Below are 12970 nucleotides of genomic sequence, written 5' to 3' on the forward strand. Positions count from 1 at the left end.
AATTTTACTCTTTTTTTTTTAGAACTTGAACTTGACACTTGATCGCTTTTGGTGAAAGACATATGTTAGTTGTCATTGCACCAAGGTCGGACCTCTCCAAAATCAAATAGTAACTATCAGGGCCAGGGCACTGATGTCTCAGAATTGGATTGGTCACGTTTCAAAGGCTTCCAAATGGGAATTTCTAAATAGACCACTAAATGGAACAACCTCATTCTAAATAGACCACTTAAAAGGCCTTGAAGATTATACACTCATTGTAGCACAAAACCATGTAAAAGTAATGCATTATGGACTAAAGCGATGGAGCACATATCCTGGTTGAACGACTAAAAAGCCTTACAAATTGAGAACTGCATTAGAAGCCTTAACAGATTTTAGTTTCTCTCCCTTTTTGCTATAAAGTGAAACAGCACGGATCCCAGGTCTTATTTCTAAGACAGGCAAACATGTCGGCCCACCAAAGTCATTCTTCTTATACGCATACATCATACTCTCGTACTTCAATCTGAAGCAATGCAAGCTCCATAACTGTAAAAGCGAATGTAAATTCTTCATCCCAAACAGGAGTCCAGTCATCCTCAATTATCTTGGTTTTCTTCTTGGTAGAATCAGCTTGCACCCCAACGATGCGAACCTGCCATAAAAACCTATCATTAGCTACAAGTACACTGACTAAATGTTTTAAGACTCCCACCCTAATAGAACATATCAATAAAGTGTAGGGAATTTAACAAAAAATTCCTAACCTGTGAGAAACAAATCAAATAGAGAAAACACACGTCAAAGAAAAATAATCACACACACAAGACAATATTTACGTGGTTCGGCAATTTGCCTACGTCCACGGAGTTGCAGGGATTTCACTATTATCAGGGAGAATACAATAGTGCACAAGAATACTCTCAAGAAACCCAAATCCCAATTACACCCTAGCACTCTCTCACATAAAAAATAAGAATAGAAGCTGGCTGCCTCTTTTTTCTCTATTTTCTCTCATGCGGCTAGGTTAATTGGAATCACTCCTTTTCTTTTAATCTCACACGGCTACACTACAAATATAATATATATATATATGTCAAAGTCGGCTGCTTTTTGGAATTGCTATTCCTTGTGAAATTCGGTCAAAAGAGACCAACTTAAAGTGGACGTGGGCTTGTGGCAATTCAAGCCACACACGGCCCACTCCAACAAATCTCCACCTTGGCTTGAATTGATCAAGCTACACGAGCAAACTCCTCCATCAGCTCCACCTTAGCCCTTAAGGGCTCACAAGCTGCAAACATTAGCCACAATCCTCCATAACACAATCCCTCATCCCTGCAACTCATCCTCCTGTCCTCAAGCTAGAAGACCAATTGAAGCTGCGCACAGCTTCAACTTCTCAATAGTGACACCCTTAGTCAACATGTCTGCCGGGTTCTTAGATCCACAAATCTTCTCAAGCATTACCAGCTTATCTTCAACAAGGTAACGGATAAAGTGGTATTTTGTCTGTATGTGCTTCGACTTTGAATGAAAAGCCGAATTCTTGGCAAGAAAGATTGCACTCTGACTGTCACTGTGTAGAATGCCCATCTCTTGCTTCTTACCCAATTCATCTAAGAAACCATGTAGCCAAATCATCTCCTTTCCAGCTTCAGTTGCTGCAACATACTCAGCTTCTGTACTAGACAAAGTAACAATCTTCTGTAGATTTGAAGCCCATGATATAGCTGTACCACCCAGAGTAAAAACAAACCCAGTAGTACTCTTTCTACTATCAATATCACCAGCAAAATCAGCATCTACATAACCCTGCAGTTTCAAACTTGCACCTGTGAAGCAAAGACATGTATCTGATGAACCCTTCAGATATCTCAGAATCCACTTGACTGCCTCCCAATGCTGCTTTCCAGGCCTACTCATGAATCTGCTCACAACTCCCACTGCATGTGCAATGTCTGGCCTTGTACACACCATAGCATACATCAAGCTGCCAATAGCTGAGGCATAGGGCACCTTGCTCATGTGGTCCCTTTCTTCTTCTGTCTTCGGTGATTGTTCTTTGCTTAGTTTGAAATGACTACCCAAGGGTGTGCTCACTGGTTTAGCTTCATTCATGTTGAACCTGCTGAGAACTTTCTTCACATACTCTGACTGTGAAAGCTTCAATGTACCATTAGCCTTGTCTCTAATGATTCTCATACCAAGGATTTGCTTTGCAGCTCCCAAATCCTTCATTGCAAACTGTTTGGACAATTGCTTCTTCAGATTATTAATCTCCTCAATGCTAGACCCTGCAATAAGCATATCATCCACATATAACAATAATATGATGTAAGAATTGTCAAAAAACTTAACATAGCAACAGTGATCAGCTTCACATCTCTTGAACCCAATTCTGTGCATAAAACTGTCAAATTTCTTGTACCACTGTCTAGGAGCTTGTTTTAGGCCATACAAGCTCTTTCTTAGTTTGCAAACTAAATTCTCTTGTCCTTGAGCAATGAACCCTTCTGGCTGAATCATGTAAAGGTCTTCCTCCAAGTCACCATGAAGGAATGCTGTCTTCACATCTAACTGCTCAAGATGTAAGTTTTCTGCAGCCACCATTCCCAGTACTAGTCTGATTGTTGACATCTTCACAACTAGAGAAAATATCTCTGTGTAGTCAATGCCTTCCTTCTGCTGGAACCCTTTAACAACTAATCTGACCTTGTAACGTTTGCTACCATCATGCTCATTCTTTATTCTGTATACCCACTTGTTGTGCAAAGCCTTCTTTCCTACTGGCAATTCAGTCAGTTCCCATGTTTGATTCCCCAACAAGGAATCCATCTCATCCTTCATGGCTAACTCCCGCTTGCTTGAATTCTCATCTTGCAAGGCTTCTTCATAACACTCTGGCTCACCACCATCAGTCAACAGGAGATAATTTAAAGTGGGTGAATAACGCTGTGGAGGTCTAATGTTCCTGGAAGATCTGCGAACTTCAGCTACAGGTGTACTCAGATCTACCTGTGAATTTACATTCTCCTTGTCTTCTTCACCCCTTTTCTGGACAGTACCTTCAGTCAATTCATCTAAGTTGACAAACTCAGATTTCTTTTGATCTATCCCTGTAATATCTGACACTACAGTTGACCTGTCCTTGTACATAACCTGTTCATTAAATATCACATTTCTACTTCTGATGATTTTCCTGTTTTGTTCATCCCAAAACCTATAGCCAAATTTCTCATCACCATAGCCAATGAAAAAACATATTTTAGACTTTGCATCAAGTTTACTACGAGCATCAGAATCAATATGAACATAAGAAACACAACCAAAAACTTTTAAGTGTGAAAACTTTACCTCTTTACCGCTCCAAACCTCCTCAGGAAGTCTGAACTCCATGGGAACTGAAGGTCCTCGGTTTATCAGGTAAGCTGCAGTGCTAACAGCATCAGCCCAAAAAGTTTTTGGTAGTCCAGCATGCAACCTCATACTCCTAGCACGCTCATTGAGAGTTCTGTTCATGCGCTCAGCCACACCGTTCTGCTGTGGTGTCCCAGGAATGGTCTTCTCCATCCTAATTCCCTGTGCAGCACAATACTCACTGAACCCTCCATCTATGTACTCTCCTCCATTATCTGACCTCAAACATTTTACTTTTAAACCTGTTTCTGTCTCAACCATGGCCTTCCACTTCTTAAAGGTTTCAAATACATCTGATTTATTTTTCAGAAAATAAACCCATACCTTTCTACTTGAGTCATCAATGAAAGTGATGTAGTACCTTGAACCTCCAAGGGATGCAACTGGAGAAGGTCCCCACAAATCAGTGTGTACTAACTCCAATTTTTCAGCCTTCGGTGTCCTGCCAGTTTTCAAGAAGCTCACCTTTTTCTGCTTTCCTGAGATGCAACTTTCACACATGTCAAAATCAATGGACTTCAATTCTGGTAGTTTTCCTTTTGACAACAGCATCTTCATCCCTTTCTCACTCATATGACCAAGTCTGCGGTGCCATAGGCTTGTATTAGTACTTGCATCAGCAACTGCAATTGTGTCTCTTGGACTTGAGGTCATGTACAGAGTACCAGTCTTCTTTCCACGAGCCAATACCCTAGCTCCCTTTGTAACCTTCCAAGTACCACTAACAAATAGTATTGCATGTCCTTCATCATCAAGTTGTCCAACAGAAATTAGATTCCTCCTCAGGTCAGGAATATGTCGAATCTTCTCCAGTAACCAAACAGACCCATTAGGCAACAATATTCGAACATCTCCCATACCCACAACATCCAAGGCTGAACCATCAGCCAAATACACCTTACCAAAATCACCTGCAACATAATTATGTATGATTTCTCGGTGTGGAGTGGTATGAAACGAAGCTCCTGAATCCAAAACCCAATCATCAAGTGGACTGTCTACTGCAAGAAGTAATGCATCCTGTACCTCTTCTGTTACAGCATTAGCTGAATCATCTTCATTCTTCTTCTTAGGACTTTTGCATTGATTCCTAAAGTGACCTGTTTTCCCACAATTCCAGCATTGTACTTGTTGGCCTGATCTAGATTTACTTCTGTTCCGATTAGAATTTCTGGATTTTGATCTGCCCCGATTTGAATTTCTGTTATTACCTCTGCCTCTTGTCTCAAGGTTTAGGGCAGAACCAGATCCTGAGGATTCACCTGCATCTCTTCTGCGAATCTCCTCAGCCAGAATTAAATCTCGTATATCATTGTACTTGAGTTTTTCCTTTCCTGTAGAATTGCTTACTGCCATCCTCATTGCCTCCCAACTGTTTGGCAAAGAAGCCAAGACGATCAGAGCACGAATCTCATCATCAAAATCAATTTCTACAGACGACAATTGATTTGTGATAGTATTAAATTCATTCAGATGTTGTGCTACTGATGCATTCTCTGCCATCTTCAGATTGAACAGTTTCTTCATCAAGTGCACCTTATTGTTTGCTGACGGCTTTTCATACATACCAGACAAAGCTTTCATCAGATCTGCTGTGGTCTTCTCCTTTACAACATTGTGTGCAACAGACCTAGACAGAGTTAACCTGATAACTCCTAGTACCTGTCTGTCAAGAAGAGCCCATTCCTCAGCCTTCATAGCCTCAGGTTTTTCCCCTAGAAGCGGTTGATGCAATTTCCTCCCATAAAGGTAATCCTCAATCTGCATCCTCCAATACGCGAAGTCTATGCCATCAAACTTTTCTATTCCAGACGCCTTTCCTGCTTCCTCTGCCATTGCTCTCACTTAAACCTAACCCTAGGCTCTGATACCAGTTGTAGGGAATTTAACAAAAAATTCCTAACCTGTGAGAAACAAATCAAATAGAGAAAACACACGTCAAAGAAAAATAATCACACACACAAGACAATATTTACGTGGTTCGGCAATTTGCCTACGTCCACGGAGTTGCAGGGATTTCACTATTATCAGGGAGAATACAATAGTGCACAAGAATACTCTCAAGAAACCCAAATCCCAATTACACCCTAGCACTCTCTCACATAAAAAATAAGAATAGAAGCTGGCTGCCTCTTTTTTCTCTATTTTCTCTCATGCGGCTAGGTTAATTGGAATCACTCCTTTTCTTTTAATCTCACACGGCTACACTACAAATATAATATATATATATATGTCAAAGTCGGCTGCTTTTTGGAATTGCTATTCCTTGTGAAATTCGGTCAAAAGAGACCAACTTAAAGTGGACGTGGGCTTGTGGCAATTCAAGCCACACACGGCCCACTCCAACATAAAGCTCATCTGAGGTAAATAAATGGTTTTTAATCTTTTGATCATCTGGGAAACAAAAAATTGATAATTTAAATCATAAGTCATCGTTATTATTATTATTTTTTTAATAAGTAAGAAAGATGTATGATAAAAAAACTACTTTATGCAAAGAAACACAAAGTATAACAAAAATCAATATATATATATATATAAAAGCAAAGAACTCATGCGAGAGTGCATGAGGTTCTGCTATGTAGCGCTCTAATTTTTGCATTTAACATTTTTTTTTTACCTCTTTTCATTAAGTATTTTTTATTGTTACCCAAAATTTTACATTACCATATATTTTACTGTTATCTCATTAATCTCCCATCGATTGTTTGAGCTTATACCACACATTTTTTTTTTTTTTTTTTGAGGAAGACACATTTTTCTCTTCTTTATGTTTTTTAGCATACCCACCCTTTTAGTATTAAAAACAAATAAAAGCAGAGAACTCATGCGAGAGTGAATGAGGTCTTGCCATGTGGAGCTCTAATTTTGCGTTTAACATTTTTTACCTCTTTTCATTAAGTATTTTTTATTGTTCCCCAAAATTTTGCATTAGCTTATATTCTATTGTTATCTCATTAATCTCCCATTGATTGTCTGAGCTTATACCACTCATTTTTCTCTTCTTCCTATCATTTAGCATTCCAACTGTTTTAGTAATAAAAACAAAAGAAAAATAATAATAATTAAGGACTAATAGTAATAATTAACTAGATAAGGCATTGGGGAGATATAGAGAAACACAAAAATATTGTGGATTGTTAAATGAAACGCATTATTTCACTATTTCCAAAATAAAAGTCCTAATTTGACAAACCATTTGTAAGAGAGAGAAAGAGGAATCTGATGGGTCACCACCTCTTTCATATTGGCCTCCCTCCACCATCAAGCCGTTGAAATCTCTACATGTAAATTTTTTTACCATGGTTTTAAATCATTTATATGACACATGCATATGCACTTGCTCACACCATATCTTAATGTCACACTGTCGATAAGTGGAAGGCTGTGAGAGAGTTAGCATACTTTTATTTCATGGTATGCAATCTATGAACACAACAAATATTAATTGATTTCCATGGTCCTATTATTCTTTTGCATTTATTTTTGGTTTCATGATTAAAAAAATAAAATAAAACTTATCTTGAGAAGGCTACAAATGTACAGTGAATTTACTAAACTAATTTTTAATATCTCAAAATGTATATATTTCTTTACTCAAATTTGGATTATTTTTTCATTATAATATATGTATAACATTCTCCAAAACTATTTTACATAAAATATTAAAAATTATCTGTGCACTGCACGGAAAACTTACCAGTTATAAAGAAAAAGAGGAAAGCAAAAAGAGAAAAAAGAAACTAATTACAAAGAGATAGAGAGCTTAGAAACAAAGGGAGAGAGTCATTGGATGTGAGTCTTTAATCCCTAGACCAATCAAAAAGGGAACTAGAAAAAAAGGCAAGCAACTAGACATTGGATTTATCTAAATCCTCAAAAGTTCGCTGATTGCATTCCCTCCAAATACACCGCATCAAATACAACAAAACTAAATTCCAAATGTTAGAAGAATGCTTCCCAATCAATTCCACCAACTAAAAAGAAAATCTGTAACCAATCTTGAGAGAACCCACGAAATCCCAAAAGTTCTAAAGACAAAACTCCATAAACGATGAGTCTTCTCACAATGTAGCAAAAAATGATCCATTGTCTCTCCATGACAACGGCACATGATGCACCAATCAATAAAGTCAAAACCCCTACTCTCCAAATTATCACCTGTGAGAATCCTATCCCACACAACTGTCCAAACAAAGAAAGAGACACGATAGGGTGCCTTAACCTTCCAAATACTATTCCAAGGAAAAACGAACGGATATCAAAATCCCCAGTCTTCATCAACTTCTATCTCATATGATCAACTTCATCCGCTGATGGTAAATTGGATGCCAATAACTGAAAGAAATCATCCACCAATGTCACCTCCCAATCATTAGTACCTCGAATGAAACGAACATTTCAACTTCTCTTGTCCGCTGATTCTTGCCATTTTAGAGAAAAGTCTACAGATTCCACTCTATTAGTAGCAATATTGTACAAGACTAGAAAAGTCAAGTGGAGAGGGAGATCCCCACAATATCTATCCAAAATTTTTATTCTATTCTCCACCCCAACCTTAAACTAGATGTTTTTGCTAAAAGCTTCCCAACCCATCCAGATATTTCTCCACAAGCCACACGCATAAGCACCTCTTCCTAGCTTGGAAGTCCACCCCCCCCCCCCCTCTCCCATTCTTCTCCAATTTTCAAAACTACCACCCTTCTCCAAAGCCGGTCTCCTCGACCCCAAAATGCCTAAACCATTTTTCAAGTAAGGCTTTATTGAAAGTGGTCGGTTTCCTAATTCCTAAACCACCATTAGCAATAGGCATACACACTTTATCCCATCCCAACAAATGTGTCCTTGAAGCACTCCACAAGAAATCCTTTTGCATTTTCTCAGTTTTGTTAGCCACATTAGTAAGAATGGTGAAAAGAGATAAAAAAGAAAGTAGGGAGGCTAGATAATGTACTCTTAAGCAAAGTTAGTCTACCACCTTTCGACAAATACAGCTTCTTCCACCCGGCTAACTTCTGTTCAATTTTTTTCCATTAAAGGATTTCAAATAGAAGGGAACTTATAAGACGCCCCCAATGGCATACCAAGATAAGTCATTGGAAAAGATTCTACCCTACAACCCAAAAGCTCTACCAAAGCATGCACATTATTCACCTCACCTATAGGAACCGTTTCTCTTAGACATGTTGACCTTCAAGCTTGTCACATCCTAGAAATAAAGTAGTAATAAATGAACATGTAGGATTTGCTTCACATCTGCATCACAAAAAATAATAGTATCATCAGCAAACAACAGGTGCGAAAAACATTCCCCACCACCCCTCCTACCATCAGCTCATTTATAAAAAATAAAAGCATAGCAAATTGATGAATCAATTAGGACAATCAAATCTAATAAAAAGCATGGCTACAATCTAACAAAATATCATGAGATGCTGTGATTCCTATAAGTTTAAATGCAGTGGGACATGCACATCCACGCCAAGCTTCAGGCCTACATGACAAAGTTTTCCTCAAAAAAAAAAAAAAAGGTCTACATGACAAAGATACATAGAATCATTTTGCAAATGTTACCAATCCTTGCAAATATTTATAGGGAATCTCAATCAGTTTGGAGATTACTATTCCACATGCAGAACAATCCAACCAACCTTTTTATAGAAGTCTGGCGGTGAGAATGAATCAAAATGTGTTTGGCTAAAATCCAAGTGCCATGCATCTACCATGTATAGTTTCACCTGATAATTAGCATAGATGCTCTAAGAAGAGTTCATCAAAACAATCTCATTCACTTCTAAGATTAAATGATGTGCTCACCTTTAATGTCTTCTTCACTAGCAAGGTCCTTTTGGAATCAAATACCTCGTTACGAGGACCCGTTTGCATCAGGAAATCAGGTTTTTTTCACATAACCACACTCTCCATTGGCACTAAACATCCCATGCATCAACCAGAGTGATTTGCCATATCCCTGATAAAGGAAAACTCACATGTTAATAAGAATTGTCTGGTGGAGATCAGATGAATGGAAAACTCACTTGTTAAAAATTTCTAAACAATATCATTGGGAAAAAGTAAGCATCTAATTGGAACACCCTCAATGCATGATCAGGGAAGCATCTTTATTTGTAAGGCCATGATATTTGATGGTGACCTCATTTCCTGATTAAAATTGGCCTTCTCTTCTTTACCACCTGTACTCTTTTGCATGATAGTTCTCTATGTCAATTTCAAAATAGCATCCACTTGAGCAAATGAATTGACAAACAAAGGAGTAGCAATTTTTGAAGTGATTCTTGCCATAGAAAATTAAACTCAAGCAAGTGAGAAGGAGAAAATAAAAGGGCCCTCATGTGGCAAGGTGATCAAGAAAGTTTAATAAAGTGGAAGGTCTTACATATAACAATTTTCACATGTAAGCACACTTTATTTTGTGGGATGGGGGGTGGGGTTTATGATTTGGATCAGTGCAGTTGCCATACCTATGGTCTATCAACTTGCTTTGAGTGAAATGTAGCACTAGTTGATCAGAAATTTACGAATTTCACACTTCAATGAATGTTGACAAAGTTTCTACCATCAATTCATACAATGAAAACGTTAAAAACAACAACAAAGCCGTAGTCACTTGATAAAAAATATAGCAAAACAGATACTGGAGTACAGCCCAGCAAGATTCATTTGAATTGTGTTTTTATTTGAACACTGAAACTTGAGCCTGACCTCCATTAAATGCAACCATCTGAGCCCCATACATCCACCCAATGTGTTGCTTGTAATTAGAGGAGGTGACACATGTTCCTTTGGGGTACACTCTTAGTAAATTTCTCTGCGTGAACCTAGAAAGCATAAGAAGCAATATCAGAACGAATTTGCCAGGTGAATGTAGACAATAAGAATGCTATAATGTCCTGCAATTGGCTACCATCAATTAGCTAGATATATACCTCACAACCTCAGTTCCATGAGACGTGGCAGCTTTCTGAAGTTCCTGTTCACTCAAACTAAGACGTTTAACTTCATCACCTGCAACACTCGATGCATCTTTTAAACTACCCTTGGGTTTCCCAGCATGGATTGTAATCAAACGTTTGTATTTTGGTGCAGATTGCTGGACTGATTTGTAGTCACACACATTAACATCTTCGTCATCTTGATCATTCTGGCTCTGCCATCCATCAAAAGGGTCAACGTAAATATGCCCATGCTTTGGGAATAAAATTGCAAAGATAAATATCATATCCCAGCTCACTCTCTCATCCACTTCAGGCCCCTTAGCTGATGCTTCTTCAGATGATTCCCTTCCATTAGTCAAGATTCTTCCTTTGTCTTTGATATGCTTCGTTTCAAGGTATTCTTTAGGTGGTTTGGTAGAAATAACAACACGATGTTTCAATGATTCTGGTGAAGGGAATTCAGCTAAGCATTCTCCCTGGGGGTGATACAGCATTTCTCCGAATATTTGAGTCACCATCTACATGAAATATGACTTGAGGTTACAACAATAAAACACTTCAAATTTAAATATTAATGTGAAAATAAAAAAAAGAGGCTAACCTCTGTAACTTTGGCCTGAAGGTCATGGGTAAGGTGGTCTTCTAGAGTTATGATGACAGGGTATGGAGATTTCACAAAAGCATGCTCTTTAATGGACTTCAAACATCTGATGAGCTTCACAGGAGTGGTCAGAGTCCTAAATTCAAACAATGGGTAGAATAATAAGACGGACAAAGAACAATGATAATAAGTTAAGAACATATGTTTTTGGATGAGGAATTCATCTCTCATGACATTGGCCACATATAGATACTTAAAAACTTATAGCACAACAAAGAAACAAATAGACACAAGAAAATAACTACATAATCAAATGAGATAGATTTGAGAATCAGCTTGTACCTTCCATGAAGAACATTAACATCATCTTTTGTAGAATTTGGCCATAAATCAAGTTCAATTACTCTCACACCTCTTTGCAATGCCTTTATAACTGGGGCATCGCTCACTCACTGCTGAGTTGATTCCCAGTTAGGTAGGAATTGTGCCCTGTATATATGAAATAATGTGACAATGGAGCATTCATATCATGGCGTACCTGGAATGACATAATTTGTCAAGAACAAACCTAAAGTGGTCCTTATACTAGAGTTCTTCAAATTAAGAAAGGTAAATGACTAGGAATAAAAAAGAAAAAAGAAAAAAGAAAGAAAAAGAAAGAAAGAAAAGAAAGGTAAATGATTAGTGTGACAAAGGTAGGGGTGTCAAATTGGTGGGCTTGGGTGGATTTGGGGTGGGTATAATTGAGTTGAGTATAATTGGGTTGAGTATATAAGACCCATTTACCATTAAAATCCATTTAACAAATTACTTCAAACCCAAACTCAATCAAAATCAATTATTATAGATAAACCTCAACCCACCCAATTACCCAATAATTAAAATTACCAAATGCCCCTAAAGTGAAAATAACTAAAGTACTCTAAAATCTTCTAATATGACTAAAATATTCCAAAAATCTAAAAATTACTAAAATACCCTTGAAACTTAAAAAATGATTGAAAGACCCCAAAACCTAAAAAAATAATAATTACACGAATTGGCTTAGTTTAGTTTTTTTTTTTTTTTTTTTTTTTTTTTTGAGAATCCACTGGCGTAGTTTAGTTGAATCCTATATTCTCTGTCTAATTAAATTAAAGCCCATGTTCTTACAAAATTAAATTAAAGCCCATGTTCTTACAAAAAGGAAATAGCCCATCCTCTCTCACTTGGGCTTGGCCTGCTGAATCATTTTCAATAAAAGAGACCCGATAACTTTCTTCTAAAACAAGGTCCACAAGCCGATAACAAAACATAATTAATTTGATGTTTTCTTATTCAAATAATAATTGAGATAAGTCACATTTATATTGGGTTTTTTTTTTTTCCTGTTTTTTTGTTTTTGTTTTTGTTTTTGTTTTTATTTAGGTGTTTGGGTTAGATTTGATTTTGATAGAGGTATTTGGGTTTGAATTGATTTTGTTTTTGGATATTTATTTGTGTTAGATTTTGTTTGGTTTTGTTTTGAGTATTTTGGTTAAATTGGTTTTGGATATTTGTCAATGTTTTTGTAAGACATAGAAAAAAGAAGCACAATTATGAATCAAAGCCATGCGTGGTTGGTAGAGATGGAGAATTGGAATTATGAGGAAAGGAGGGTGGTATAACCCCAAAAACCAATTTTTTTTTTTTGTGGGGATCGTTGCATATTGCTATATGAATGAAATATTTAATATCTTGAGTGTTTTTGGGATTTTTTTTTTTTTGGTTGGGGTTGATTACTATATTTGTTTAAGATTCCTAACTGGTATTTGATAGAATGCCTCTGAGAGCTATACTCTTAAGTGTTTTTTCTCTGTTAGTGTTGGTAGTAGGAGTTTTAATACATGCATTTTTTGTTCATGGAATCTTTTAACCTCATAACCAAGAGCATTGTACTTTAGTGGCATTATCTGGTCTTCTTTAGTAAAACTAGGCACAAATCGAATCCTCCCTCCCCACTTATTGAAACAATTATCAAACAATTATGTTT

General features: G+C 37.2%; 1 pseudogene; it reads right to left on the reverse strand.

Moving 5' to 3' along the window:
• Nucleotides 1-339: 339 nt before the first annotated feature.
• Nucleotides 340-11509, reverse strand: LOC126696636 (phosphoinositide phospholipase C 6-like; annotated as a pseudogene).
• Between the last annotated feature and the right edge of the window lie 1461 nt (nucleotides 11510-12970).

The sequence above is a fragment of the Quercus robur genome, chromosome 8, assembly GCF_932294415.1.
Source record: "Quercus robur chromosome 8, dhQueRobu3.1, whole genome shotgun sequence".
NCBI classification, from domain to species: Eukaryota; Viridiplantae; Streptophyta; class Magnoliopsida; order Fagales; family Fagaceae; genus Quercus; species Quercus robur.